This window comes from Camponotus floridanus, unplaced genomic scaffold (assembly GCF_003227725.1).
Source record: "Camponotus floridanus strain SB8 unplaced genomic scaffold, Cflo_v7.5 scaffold11, whole genome shotgun sequence".
NCBI classification, from domain to species: Eukaryota; Metazoa; Arthropoda; class Insecta; order Hymenoptera; family Formicidae; genus Camponotus; species Camponotus floridanus.
The window spans coordinates 2,623,072-2,637,550 of NW_020229226.1; the positions used below are offsets into that span (position 1 = coordinate 2,623,072).

General features: G+C 32.9%; 1 protein-coding gene across 9 annotated transcripts in view; it reads left to right on the forward strand.

Moving 5' to 3' along the window:
* Positions 1-14,479, forward strand: part of LOC105255587 (voltage-dependent L-type calcium channel subunit beta-2) — an 85,000-nt gene that overhangs the window by 4,388 nt on the left and 66,133 nt on the right. The gene's annotated exons all lie outside the window — the stretch shown is intronic.

Sequence of the window (14,479 nt, forward strand, 5' to 3'; positions counted from 1 at the left end):
TAATAATCTCTGCGCAAAATGTATACAATACATAATAAGCTCAGAGTAATTATGACTTTAACACATATTTTATTTATTGTCTTACCGGCCAAACAGAACATTGCATAATGTGATAACGTCCGTCTCTCTAAGGCTCCTTCTCGCCGGTATTGTTTCTTGTAACTGCATCGTTGTGCAAGGAAAATGCGGTCGTTTCTATTAAAAACTTGCTCCCATGAGTCCACTTAAAACTTGAATAGTTATTTGTATAGCGTTAGCCTCCCCTTTGCTATGAACGAGAAATAGTTGCAAACTTAGCTATCAGCAGGAGTTTGAAATCCCATCGAAATTTATATCATAGGCAATTTCTGCTTTGCATATTAGTTCTTCAACGCGATAATGTACTTGCACGTACATTCTTTCTTTAACGTGAACCAGACCTTTATATAAGAATTCAGAAATATATATACGCGAATAATATTAATATATTAATAGAAAATGTAATTAAATATTAATAGAAAATTGTTCACATTTTATTTAAAACATTGTAATTATTTACGCATATTTTTTATCACAATGTGTCATGCAAGAAAGTGTGCCATATTTGCATTTGATGCGCCAACTCGAGTCACAAGATTGATTTTCTGGAGCGGCAGCTTCATTGATTGAAAAAAACCTCGTTAGAGTGGTAATGCATGCAAAACATAACATTTCTCTGTCTGCGAATATACTATTAGAATGTGATTTCTCGATATTCTCATTGACGGATCGTTGTAGTAGTCTCTTTATAATATTGCGTGCACATTGTATTGCACAATATTGCGCTTCGCCCGGAGAGAGAGAGGTCATCAGTATATCTATACTAGAATTCTATATCTTGTTACATGGAGATTTCACCTCAGCCATATATTCCCCGTGCTTCTTATCGAACAATAAATTTGAATTAACTTAACTGTTGATTAATATCATCGTTACGATCTGCAATAATTATTTATTGCGGACTAGGCGATACCGCTATCACGTGCGCGTACATATTAATTCTGGAATTCCATATAATCGTTCTATAACTCGTTTCATCGCAAAGAAACACGTGCTCATTGATATTACTATCGTAAGCTTTTATGTGCTCAATCATGATTGCTTTACGTACGGACAATCAAAACGGACTCGCTCGGGCCCTGTAAGTTAATTTTATTTTTTTACGTAAACAAACTTTTGTGTTTTATTATATTTAATAAATCAAATATGCTACATATTTTCTATATAATATTTTTAAATTCTTGTAGGAATGCATGATAAACATAAAAAATAGAATTTTATTATAAATTTCATTTTAATTAAAGAAAGAGAAATTAAAACGACGATTAAAAAATGCTGGATACGAAGTGATTATATTAATATTCATTTGTTGTTTATTTATAACGTGAGATACTTTGTATTATGTGAAAAAAATTGCTATCAAAGTACTAACAATATATATAAAAAATTAATTAGTTATAAATAGAATCAAATAAATTATAAGCAAATATACATATGTTTAATTCGAGTTTAATTAATTGCAAGACTGGATAAATTTAACATAGGATACTTATTCTTTATAGCTGCTATTTGTCTATTTAAGTAGTTGATGGGTCTTACTTACAACGTAAACAATTTTATTTGTACGGAACTTGCTCATGCACGTAGTTTTTCTTAAGCTCGAAAGTAGGTCAAATGTATCACAGGACGAAATGATACGGCCAGGCTGTCTTTGAGAATGAAGGATCGACTTGTTTGATCATAGTGCTCACTTTAGACTCTCTTTGGCATCCGCGGTAACCGGTATCAGCGCTCTTCATTTAGCGTTCTTATAGATATATTCTTTAGGAGGATGGGATGTGTTCTCGCTACCGCGTTTGTCATGTCTTCTCATTTGTAGCTGCATTCATCGTCGTTCTTTCCCGCTGTTCGCTTCTCGAGAGTCAGACTCGCTAATGAGAGGGACGAGGACCCATGATGACGGAGATGACAAGGTGGAAAATGGAATCTGCCCTCTCGGACGACGCTTTTTTAGCGAGCGAATATGATTCACGATATGCAAAACTGGGTCAATTCTCTACCCGATAACGCGATTCCAATATATTAATTTGCTCGAATATAATAGAAGCTAATTATTATTCGTTTAATTTTTATAAATTTTTATCAAAATTCCAATATGATCAATAATTCGTTCAATTTTATTACCTCATATTATATAAACAATTATAAATATATCATAATTATACAACTTCACTTTTATATTATGCATTTAAGAGATGCTGTCATATTTATCGCGAGTCCAAATGTTCAGAGTGTCTTTGTTTGAGCAACCGTACCTCATGGCGAGATTAATTAATTTCTTCGTGGCTCGTGAAACGAGTTTTCTCGTTGAATCTGATGTTCGCAATTACGCTGATATACGCATATCTTCGTATTATATATAATCGTACTATTGCATGGCCGTTCGCTTGAATCGTTCGACTATGGTGAGCAATTATTTCGCTATTTGATTTGTCCTAGTCAAAAATTGTAGGAAGATTTGACTTGTAGCTCAGTCTTTTTATATATGTAATATTGCTACATTTTTCTACATAGATAGAATTGAAATAAATTTTGTGCTAAGAATTTTATTTTTTTTAAATATTTAATTAATAAATCATGTTCTTTGATTCTTTTAAAGATGTGTGATGCTACATTTCAGATGTTCCGGAGATGATACTATTTGAAACTTACACGTTCATAATCAAAATATTCACACTGCTCACATGTATTCATTAATAATGTCTCGTTTAGAAAATTCTATTGATGCCGATATCAGATGGTCAGAGTCCAGTCGCTTCGATCGTCTTATTGAGTTGTTACGCTGCATCAGCTTGTCGAATTGCAGTAACGCCTTTCGCTCGTGACCATTCGCGAGAGTCGCGCGCCTCCTTTAATCGATATCGTTAGGTAACGGCACGGGCGTGTTCGCATCCATCACTGCGCGCATTTATCATTAAACCCCTCACTTACACTGATTCAAGAATCCCGCATGCTTCGTAATCGTATGTCTGTAATTATGCAAATGCCGGCACACGCATTACACTTGAAACATGTAACCACTGCATAATCGTGATAATCATGCGTGAACTTAAACAAGATCGCGGATGCGCGATAAACGATCGATCGTCATTGCTTACCAGCTGGATCAGCTGTCTTTTTGAATTACCGTGACTGGCAATTAATGCGCGAGATTCAATAAACACATTCGAAAGTGAAAATCGCACAGTCGGGAAAGAGAGTGAGGGCGGTGCGTAACATCAGAAAATCATACCGAATATGTAATTATACCTGCGCGTGCGCTCGATTGTCGGTGTCAAAGTTTCCGGTGTATCACGCGCGCGCACGCCGGTGTACATATGTGTACATGACAATGTGTTTATGCGACATATATACTGTACTGCAGCGAACGGAAATCGAATCTATGACCCTTCTACTAATGATACTGTCGTGCTCTAGAAACTTTATAAAGTTGGATATTTCATTACGTTAGATATTTTCAACTTTGTTGTATACAGACAACAATCAGAAATTTTTCATTATTTTTATGTATCGAGAAAAGAAAGTTTAGTAAGACACATATACTTTATATATGTTTGCATACATTACGAGATATTATATTGTGAAAGTATAAACTTGTAAATAAAATATAAACATTATAAAGTATTACAAAATAGCATTATACAAAATATAATAACATTATATTAAAATAGAACAATCTCAGAAATAATATAACTATAAAGTTTAAATTTTCAATTGTGTCAAAATTAATTGGCGATATATAGCACTTTGTCTTGCACTGTATTTGAGGGATATTTTCGTACAAATTTGCCTACAATTTGTTGCAACGATTATAATTAAATAAATATTTTTAGATAGATTTTTAGAAATGTTTTTCATTAGTTTTATGTATCGAGAAAAGAAAGTTTATTAAAACATATATACTTTATATATGTTTGCATACATTACGAGACATTATATCGTGAAATTATAAAAAATAAAATATAAACATTATATAAAAATTAAAATAGAACAATCTCAGAAATAATGTAACTGTAAAGTTTAAACTTTCAAACTGTGTTAAAATTAATTTGGCGATATACAGTACTGTATTTGAGGGATATTTTCGTGCAAATTTGCCTACAATTTGTTGCAACGATTATAATTAAATAAGTATTTTTTGCATAGATTTTTAACGAGTTATGTAATTCATAAGACTTACCTCGAATATAATAATGAAGTCCGCAGTGAAAAATTTCGATTGATGTAGGGTTGCGTTAACATTAACATCAAATTGGCGCAATGCGCGCACGTATAACTCGAAAGTAGAACGTTGTTACTGCTACCGCACGCAATTAATATCTTTCGATCTGCATGCTAAAAAGTGAGCTATTACTCCTATAATAGCTTCAATGAAACATGTACCAGCAGCGTGCCGAAGATTTTTAAGTATCGAGCTACCCACGCTCGTTTCTTTCTCTGGCGAGAATAATCCAATCGTCATATATACCTAAATTTATAAGATAATAATACCTTGATATTTCAACGTTCATTCTTTATACTTAATGTAATTGAAAAAGAAGAGGAAAAATAGCATGATTCTTGATCACAAATATCCGATAGCACATTTCTTAGCGTTACGTCAAAATAAAAATGTGATGAAAGATATATGAAACAATAATTTAAGTCTATAAAATAAGTTATTTTTTGAGAAGATGATTTGCAATTTATTATTACTGGTGATCGAGCATTTATTTAAATGTCAAATATATTATATGAATAGTATAACTCAAAACTAAAAATATATGTATCTATAAAAAAAGTAAAAATATTTTTGTAAGAAAAGGTTCTACAGCAATTAAAAATCGTGATAAGCGTATGTGTGAAAAACACCATGGACGAAAGAACGAGCAGAAATCGATAAAAAGCGGATAAAGAACCGTAGGTAGACAGTCTTTCATCGTCTCCAGCAAAGAGTTCTTCAGGGTAGTGGGTCTCTGTGTGGCTGTGGCAGGTCTCCGGACCCGGTTCCAGCGAATATAGGTCAGTGTACAAGTGGGCAGGAGCAAAACGGCTGGATTTTTGCCCGCGAGCATGTCTCGATCCTTCTGGACCAAGTCTGGTTTAGTGTCGGGGACTGCTAACGGCCAAACGGGTTTGCACCAGCGTTCCCTTCCTTCTTTCCGGCTCTCTACTCTCTTCGTTTTCTTCTACTGAGAAAAGATTCCGAGAGAACCGTGTCTCTCGGGACCGACGAGATCACCATCAAAATTATTGTTAATAGGTCGCTGCGAGTGTATCGCGGATATATCATGAGCCTCTGGCTATCTGTGAACCCCGAAGAATCCGTCTAATGTGTTGTATCTTAATGCCTTTAGTAATTAAATACTTATTGCTTTCGATCGCGTTCGTGTCGTATCTTGTTTCAAATGGTACTGTCTGTTGAACAAAGATTGCGACGACCAATAATGATGTAGACGAATCGAGAAGATTGACTATAAATTTATCATTACAAATTTTGCCATGCTGTCCTTGTCATCTTTCGATATGTTTTCTTCTCATATGATATTCATTTTTATAAATATCTGCACTATTATTTTTAACTGTCTGCAATGAAATCTATGTATTATAAGAAGAGAGAGAAAGAAAGAGAGAGAGAAGGAGAACAATAATTTCAAGTACGGATGGCATATATTGTGATTAATAGCTTATGATGCTGACCGAAGATTAAAAACAAGTTTTTATCATAATTTAATTTTAACATTATAATATCCAAAGTCACATTAATGTGATTTCGAATATATCACGTCTTGTTAAATGGCAAAAGCCAATCTATACTATTAAGGTGAGACGTAGCACTTGAGTACTTGTTGGCGCATAGCCAATAAGGATCAAGTCAGAACGGTATATCGATCTTCGATTGTATCATGCTCATCTCCTTCTCCTCTGTGACTATGAATCCTGATTTGGAATTCGCAGTTGCATTCTGATCCTTCATTCTGATTCCTCAGGTACGTGATACATCTGCAAAAGCAATGAATCTTTCGTTATAATAGTATATAATGAAGTAATGAAAATTATAATCGCGTAGAAATTGTAGAAAAATTTTGCAATTATATTCATTATTTCTCATACATATTCTCAACATTAGTAAAACATTTGACATAATTCTAATTTTTTTTTTATTAAAATACTTGAATAGAAATGCTTAATAAATCATCAGATTTATATAAAAACAGAATATGCGCCAATTACATAGAAATTTCATGATGAGCAATTAAAGCAAGATTTCTGAGATTTTTTTATTTCATAGATCTCGAATTCTCTCTAGAATAGCTCGTCGTTTTATATTCTATCCACTTTTATGCATAATTTAATTCATGACTTATTTGCGCATAGATTCCGAGATTGCGAGTGTGTAAATGATGAGAAAGTGCGTATCGTTTCACACGTCAACTGGTATAAATACCACTGAAAGGTATAACTGATTTAATGCTTCGCATTTCCTGCTTTCGATTCGGAGCAGGGCGCTCCAGCCGATAACACGTTTTCAATAAATAGAACTGATCAAGTCGACGGTAGGCGCAACGCGGAACCGAAGCGCTTAGCAACATATTTATAGAACTCACTACTTTCAAATTAGCAATCCCGACCAGATAGTTTATGATGGCAACATTTCTCATTATCCAACCGCCAGCTGGACATCAATATTTTCAGCCGAGTCCCAATTGCCTAATCGATTTAATTAATTATTTTTTTATTGCATATTGCACACAAGGTTAATTAAGCAATAAATATGTTGATAAATAAAATTTACTTATATTTTTTATTATATATATTAAAAAATGTAAGTAAATTTTATAAGTATAAAAAAATAACAAAATATGAGTATATAAATAATGTATAATAAATATAATAAATATATAAAGTATAATCAATTAATAAAAAAATACAAATAAATTTTATAAATAAATATGAAGAATGCAAGATATATCACAAAGAAATAAAATAAGACAATAGATTGTACATTGATTACGGCAAGGAGGATCCAAAAGAAAAAAAATTTGAAAGGATAAAAAAAAGCAGGCGTGATCGCAAGGCAACACCCAGGGTCTTTGTTGTCCTAGTCTGGCTACACGCGGCTCATTTAGATTGTGTTTTGTTATAGCACACATAGATACACACACCCACACAACCACACACAATAGTTATACTCTTTCTTTCCTTCTTTCGACTTGCAGTTCTTAAAACACGTTTCAAGCCACATATCCTTTCGCTCCGCGCCACCCCAGACTTACACATACAGTCCTCTCTGCGTCTATGCACGCATTATGCGCTGCGTTGTGCGCACGGCCAGTGATGGGATTAAGGAAAGATCTAAAAAGATAAACTTTTTAAAGTTTACTCAATTAATAAGTTACATTATAATTTATATTATTATTATTTTATCGTTGTCGAATAAATAAATCGTTTCAGTAAGAATATTTAAGAAATTGTAAAATTGCGAATTACAATTATTATTTTACAATTATTCATTTATTATCTTATTATCATTTTAATTTTTGCTAACGCAGTTCGTTCTTTTCCCTATCGTAGCACAAAATATATTCCCAAAACGCACTAGTCAATATTATATTATTCGAGTCGCGTTTTAAATATCGTGTAGCGGTTTAAAGCCAACTCTACTTTCAACAAGAAATCGACGAGAGGCCGTTTTAAGCATCGCGCAAAACGTCGTCGCCGTCGACCACGACGGCGGCGGCTGATGCCGCTTCTGTCCGGTACACCTGCGGAATTAGCCGCGAAAAAAAGCCTTCGGTGGACCGCGTGCCTCCGAAATTGCGGAATTATTATTCTTCTCGGAATGCCCTGACATGAGTGTCGCCTGGTTGCATTAAAGAGGACGCCGAGAACAAGGTGAACGATGAGAGGGAAAGGGAGAAAACACGTTGGGCGAGACGAATCGAGGGTGGAAGGAGAAAAGAATTGAAGTAGACTCAACGGGAGCCTTAGGACTTCCCTTTTCACGTGATCGCGTTATGCCTCGTGGCCAAGTAGACGGGCACGAGCGAACAATCAAACGTGCACCCTCTTATGCACCTGATCGGTCTCCTGCCGCTTAATTGGAAAGATCCACGAGGAGGATCGGGCATTGTTCGCGGACAAGAGTCGCGTGAAACACGCAAGGAAGTGGCACGATCGCGGCCTTAAGCTTGATAGAAGCGCTACGCTCGACAGGGAGATGAGGGGTTTTCGCGGCGCGATAAGCGGACGGGGGCGCAAGGTGCATCGGGTCGTTAGCTCGGTCGTTAACTGCCAGAGTTGTCTCGTTCGTGGGCAAAGCGTGTTATGTAATGAGTTAATACCATGGAAGAGGTTGTAACATTCTTTTTTTCCGCATCCGCGGGCAATCAGACGCTCTTTGCATCTTTACCCGCCCCCTAAGAGGATTAAACGCATGCCGGTTGTTCTTGTTGCCTCCGAGAAGCACGTGGTTACAAGACGATTAACTGTTTTTGATAGTACCGAATCGTATAATGTTTATGATCATGACGTTGTTATCTCGAAAAATTACGTGCAGATATTAAAATTAGATTTTTTTACATAAAGTAATATAAAACGCAAAGTTATTGATTGCTAATAATTTTTCTAATTAAATTTTCTTTTAATTTTAACAAAATTTTTTCCAAGTAATTATGTGATCAGAGATTTGTTATTTCATATATATATATATATATATATATATATATATATATATATATATACACATCATTTTTTTATTTATTCGTTGCTATAATCATAAATTACTAAAATTTTGAAATCTGCAGTGACTTTACTAACAACATCGAATAATAAAACATATTATAATAAATCAATTTACAAAGATTTATCTTTGATGTATCGATTGTGTCTTGTGGTATTAATTTGTTAGAAATATCGCGTAACGACTGAGAATGAATGACTGCCTATAAGAGCTCAATATTTCAATTTTGATATTACATTTCTATGAATTTTCTTTATTTATCTTTTTAATTTTTTTAAACTCGATACATCATATAGGTGTTCAAAAAGTATATAACTATACATCTATTTCAAATATTTAAAAAAATGTTTATCAAACATTATTTAACAAATTAATCTTTCTTTATAAAAAATGTTGAAAGTGACTTCTACAAGCAATCAAACAAATCTTAACTAGTCTAATCTTATTATTAAAAACCGTTTTTAACTTTTCTGGTGATATATCACTGATTAAATCTGTGATAGCAAAAAGATTTTACGTTCTTATATTATTAAATACAGTTATACAGTAATAGGTATATCTACTTTCCGAATATCATGTATAAATATATTTATACATATATATCTATAAATACATTTTCTCATTAAGCTTGTAGCTGTTTAATATTTAATAAGCCATAGTAATATATTGGCATGATAATTTAGTTGAATGCGCTCGTCTAAACTTTGGAATAACTTCGTCATATTTAAAATGTTTGAGCTGCTTATAATTTAAAACCTAGCGGTTTTTCGTTTGTCTTTTTAAATGTGCTTTATAAGTATGTATGTATATATACAATATGTATTTTATAAGTCTCTTTTAACAGTTTATTTCATTGGCAGAATTTCTCCCGCGTTTCTGGCACGATATCTAAAATTTTATTACTTTAGCGAAAAGGTGCTAATTACGATCTATATTAAACATTAGTTTCACTTTTGGTTTGAATTTTTCTTCTTTGCATTGAAACCTCCTTTATTTTTTTGCGAGTTCTATAGTGTAGAATTATATTTGTTTAATTGTTAACATGTTATTTTTCCATGTTATAATATCCAGTACAATATATCTTTAATAACATACCAAACATTCTCTGCAATGTCTTTATATTGTTCACAATGTTTTCTTCGCACTTCTTTTTTTCTTCCCTCTTTTTAAAAACTTAATTTATCTTGCTCATTCTCTTTCTTTCTTTCTCTCTCTCTTTTATATAATCTTAGTTGCTAAATTATAAATTTAAAATTAAGAAAATATATGTGTCATAAACGCAACATTTATTCATTTTTTAGAATTCTTGCTGAAATAAACAAAGTCATTCATTTCACATATTGTTGAACTTTTAGCTAATTTAGTTTTTTTTTCCTTTTCTTGCGAATCTACGATTTCATCATGCGCAACTACAATTATAGACACATAAAATATGAGAAATGATTTTGAAGTTTGGATATCGTATTTTGCAATTCAATGAACACATGTGCACACATTATGAGCCGGTTATATATATCCATTTTAAATTTAATGAAAAAACTATTTAACTTTATCTTTTTAAGAGCTTATAATAATTTCCTGTCTAAATACGTGTCCCATACACAAATAAGACGCGTGCTATAAATAATTATAACATTTCGTTGAATTTCTATTTAATCGTGTTACTATATTATAAATTATTAATCACAAGTTTACCACAGGTTTTTAACTGTCTGTTAAGGATAAGAAAATTCTAAAAAATTTGAGAAAAATCGAGAGAAATTTTAAAAGAAAATATTTTTTAAGACTATACAATTTTAAATTCAAAAATTTTTTTATAAACATTTAATGTGCTCTTTATTTACCAAAAGTTTCAAAACAATTCTGCGAACCTAGCGAAACAATATATTGTTCTTGTGGCTGACGCGGTGGTCGCAACGAGACCACAAGGATCAAGTCGGTCCAGGGATCCTTACGTAAAATATCGCAGTGGTATCCGGCGAGACGGTCGAATATTATTTCGCCTCGTAAAGATTCTGATGAGAGCACGGGACCAGGATTATTTAATGACGTGTGTATCTCTGGTGCACGGCAGGTATAAAAGTAAGTAGGGTGGCGCGCGGAGATTAAGGTGGGACGAGAGGAGGAGAAACGAAAGCAGGTATTTTACCTTAGGTATGCCAGTGCTTTATGGACACACCATTAAAAATATAGCTGTATGAGTGGACTGTAGATGGTGTATGTTTGTGTACTTGAGTATATGCGTTTCAAACTTCGAATAAATGACAAGGGATCGAAAACCGGGCTGACCTCTCTCATCCAAAAATTCTCCTCCTCCTACATTCCCTATATTTCTATATACACCTCCTCTCTGTACGCACAGGTAAAATCCTTCACAGGTAAAAGCCAACCATCAACATTTTAAGTAATGTCGAAGGGATAGAAAATGATGAGGTAGAAGAATTTCAGAAGGATATGAAGGTATTTTCGGTTCTCTACGTCTATTTTTTACGAGTTGTTTACCGCTCTTGAAAATGGATTATATATTCTACCTGTACATTCTACCTGTGCTAAAAATATACGTAACGATCGCACATTTTATCAGAGAGTCTCATGAAATCCTAAGATTCTCTTTACACGTTTATTGACTCTACAAAGCATTTAACCAAAATTTTTTTCTAAAATTATACATTTAAGAAATTAGAATAAGATTGGCAAATAAACAAAAATGTTATCAAGCAATTATTTGATTAAGAAATTTTTAATCAAAGAATAAATGGATAATTACACAATCAGTCACAAAAATCTAATCGCAGAATTTCCCAGCACGTCAGGCTTTCGAATAAATAGTCCGTGACTAAATAGTCTTGTGATTAAATGAGAAAGAAAAAACTTATTGGAGCAATACATGTATGATAAAACGTGATGTTTATATTTCCACACAAAAATATATTCATATTTAGCATGCAACGTTATTGCCGTTTGATTCGTTAAAGAGACCAATTATATTCTTTTTTTTCAAAAACTTATTTAATATTTTTACTAATTTATTTAAATGTTTAGAAAAAGATAATCGACATTTTAAAAATTTGGTGAAACTAAACGTATCAAAATAACTGAATTGTAGACACAATTCTCTGGTTTCTCAAAAATCAAGATCACTCTCGGCGCACTAATGGTGCGTCTAAGACGCTCAAGGCGCACAAAATAAATTTTGAAGAAGGGCGGAATCAGCAGAGATGCGCTAAGCGCTGGCTTCGAAAGGCCAAGGAAAAGAACGAGTCTCGAGGCCGACTTATGACCGCTTCTTACTAGAAACGCATGAATAATGCAACAATTGGTCGGAGAGCCTTTGTTTTCGCAGGCCCTTCGTTACCGGCCACCAAATTGCTCGCGAGCTATCCACATCGTCGGCTAGTCACCAACCAATTTCGGACACAGACAGCACCTATCTTCCTCGCTCTATCGCGATCTTGTCTTCCTCGTATATATAGACCCAAGGAATAATTAACAATTATGGGTGGATACTAGTCTATGTTGCAGCTGCACTTTGCACGCAGAAGGCTGTCAAGGAGATAGATATTCCCTTTTCCAGGAAACGCCTGAAAGACGCACCGGTAAATTAGAGTATAAAAGATCCACGATTAATTGTTGATGACATCCTGTCTTGATTTTTTTTACGAACTGCCGTCATTGCCTTTTTGAAAAGATGTTTCTCTAGTCCCTTTGTCAGTGATTTTACAATGTACATTCGGATTAATCTTAAAAATTCTCTCTGTAAAAATTATATTTTCTTACGTAATAATTAAAATAAAAGTATTAATTTTAAAATAAAAGTATTAATTTATTTTTTCTTAATATATATTGCACACAATATAATCTTTTTTTTTATTCTACAACAAGTAAAAATGCATCCGTTTTACTAGTGAATGACAATATGTATACATATATATATATATATATATATATATATATATATATATATATATACAGGGTGTCCGATTCGTGAGGGATCAAACGAAAAGTGATGATAGATTGGGTCAAACTAAGAAGAATAGTCCTCTACCATTTTGCAAAATTCGCAATAATTATTAAGCAAAAATGTACATACATATACATACATGCATGCATATGTATGTATGCATATATACATACATGCATACATACATATGATGATAGATTGGGTCAAACTAAGAAGAATAGTCCTCTACCATTTTGCAAAATTCACAATAATTATTAAGTAATAAGCAAAAAGCGGTCTACCGCTTCTCATGCGCCGGGACATTTTTGCTTATTACTTAATAATTATTGCGAATTTTGCAAAATGATAGAGGATTATTCTTCTTAGTTTGACCCAATCTATCATCACTTTTCGTTTGGTCCCTCACGAATCGGACACCCTGTATATATATATATATATATATATATATATATATATATATTTGTTATTTATCGTTTTACTTTTATACAAATTATTGCATACTTTTATTTGTAATATATAACTTATTTCACATCATATCAAATCTCAAATCATATCAAATTCTCTTCGATATTTTCAATCAACAACCACTATCAGGATAACAAGTTACATACATTTGTATCTCGCTGCAGGATACTACGCGATTATCAGATCGAAAATTATTAGCAATTCCAATTTTGATTGAGTCTGAATTGAGTCTGAATTGATTGCTAGCTGATTTTGCAAACATTTTCTGATAATTACATGTGGAAAAATTACATGTGAAATTTGTATTTAAACAAATATATATATATATATATATATATATATATATATATATACATATATTTTAACATACGCTAGTAGAGAAAATATATTTTTGTCTATCGTATCGTGATTAAAAGAAATATATACGCCAAATAGAGAGAGTGCGATGATATAAAACCCGATAACTTCCTTCCGTCTATCGATTGAATGTGTCATATATATCCATGCAGAACAGCAACATTGCTTCTTATCGGGATATTGGCATAGGTCGTGCTAAGAGCGGACGGATTCGCTCCTTCAGGCCGTTTAGATGGCAGATTGCACTCGCAAGCTCGCCTCCATCGAGTCCGACCCACATAAAGCCTGCTCCGAAAACCGGTAACCAAGTTCTCTACGGAACTAATGGAATTCGGCCAAATACCGAAGATCCAAATTTGGTTCCCTCCGCCTTGATTATTATCCAGTTTGTTCTCAGCGCAGTTGCTTTATTGAATGTTAGCTTGGATTATTGCTTCTTCCTCCTCATCTATCTTACGAATAGCAGTATATTAATTACATCTTGGAGATTTGAATCGACTCAATTTTACCTAAAAAATGGAATACCTGATAAAATGGAAAAATATAATAATATCTAAATCATTGAGTTTTTATTATCAAATATAAAATAATAAAATTAATTAATAAAAATCATTTTCGTGTATCTCTGTAACATTAAATTTATTGAAATTATCTCGCGATTTTATATTAATCTACAATTATATACATAAAAAAATATAAATATATAATCGCGATATAAATATATAAATATAATCTAATCCTTTATGCAAGTGATCTAGTTTTCTTTTAACGTCACAAATTAAATGTAAAAAAACTACACGTTATATTATCAATTGATCTATTTGATACAAGATGCAAACCAATGCCAATTATATTGCTGCGTTGTTTTACTAGTACCCATTTGAAATTTAGGTGAT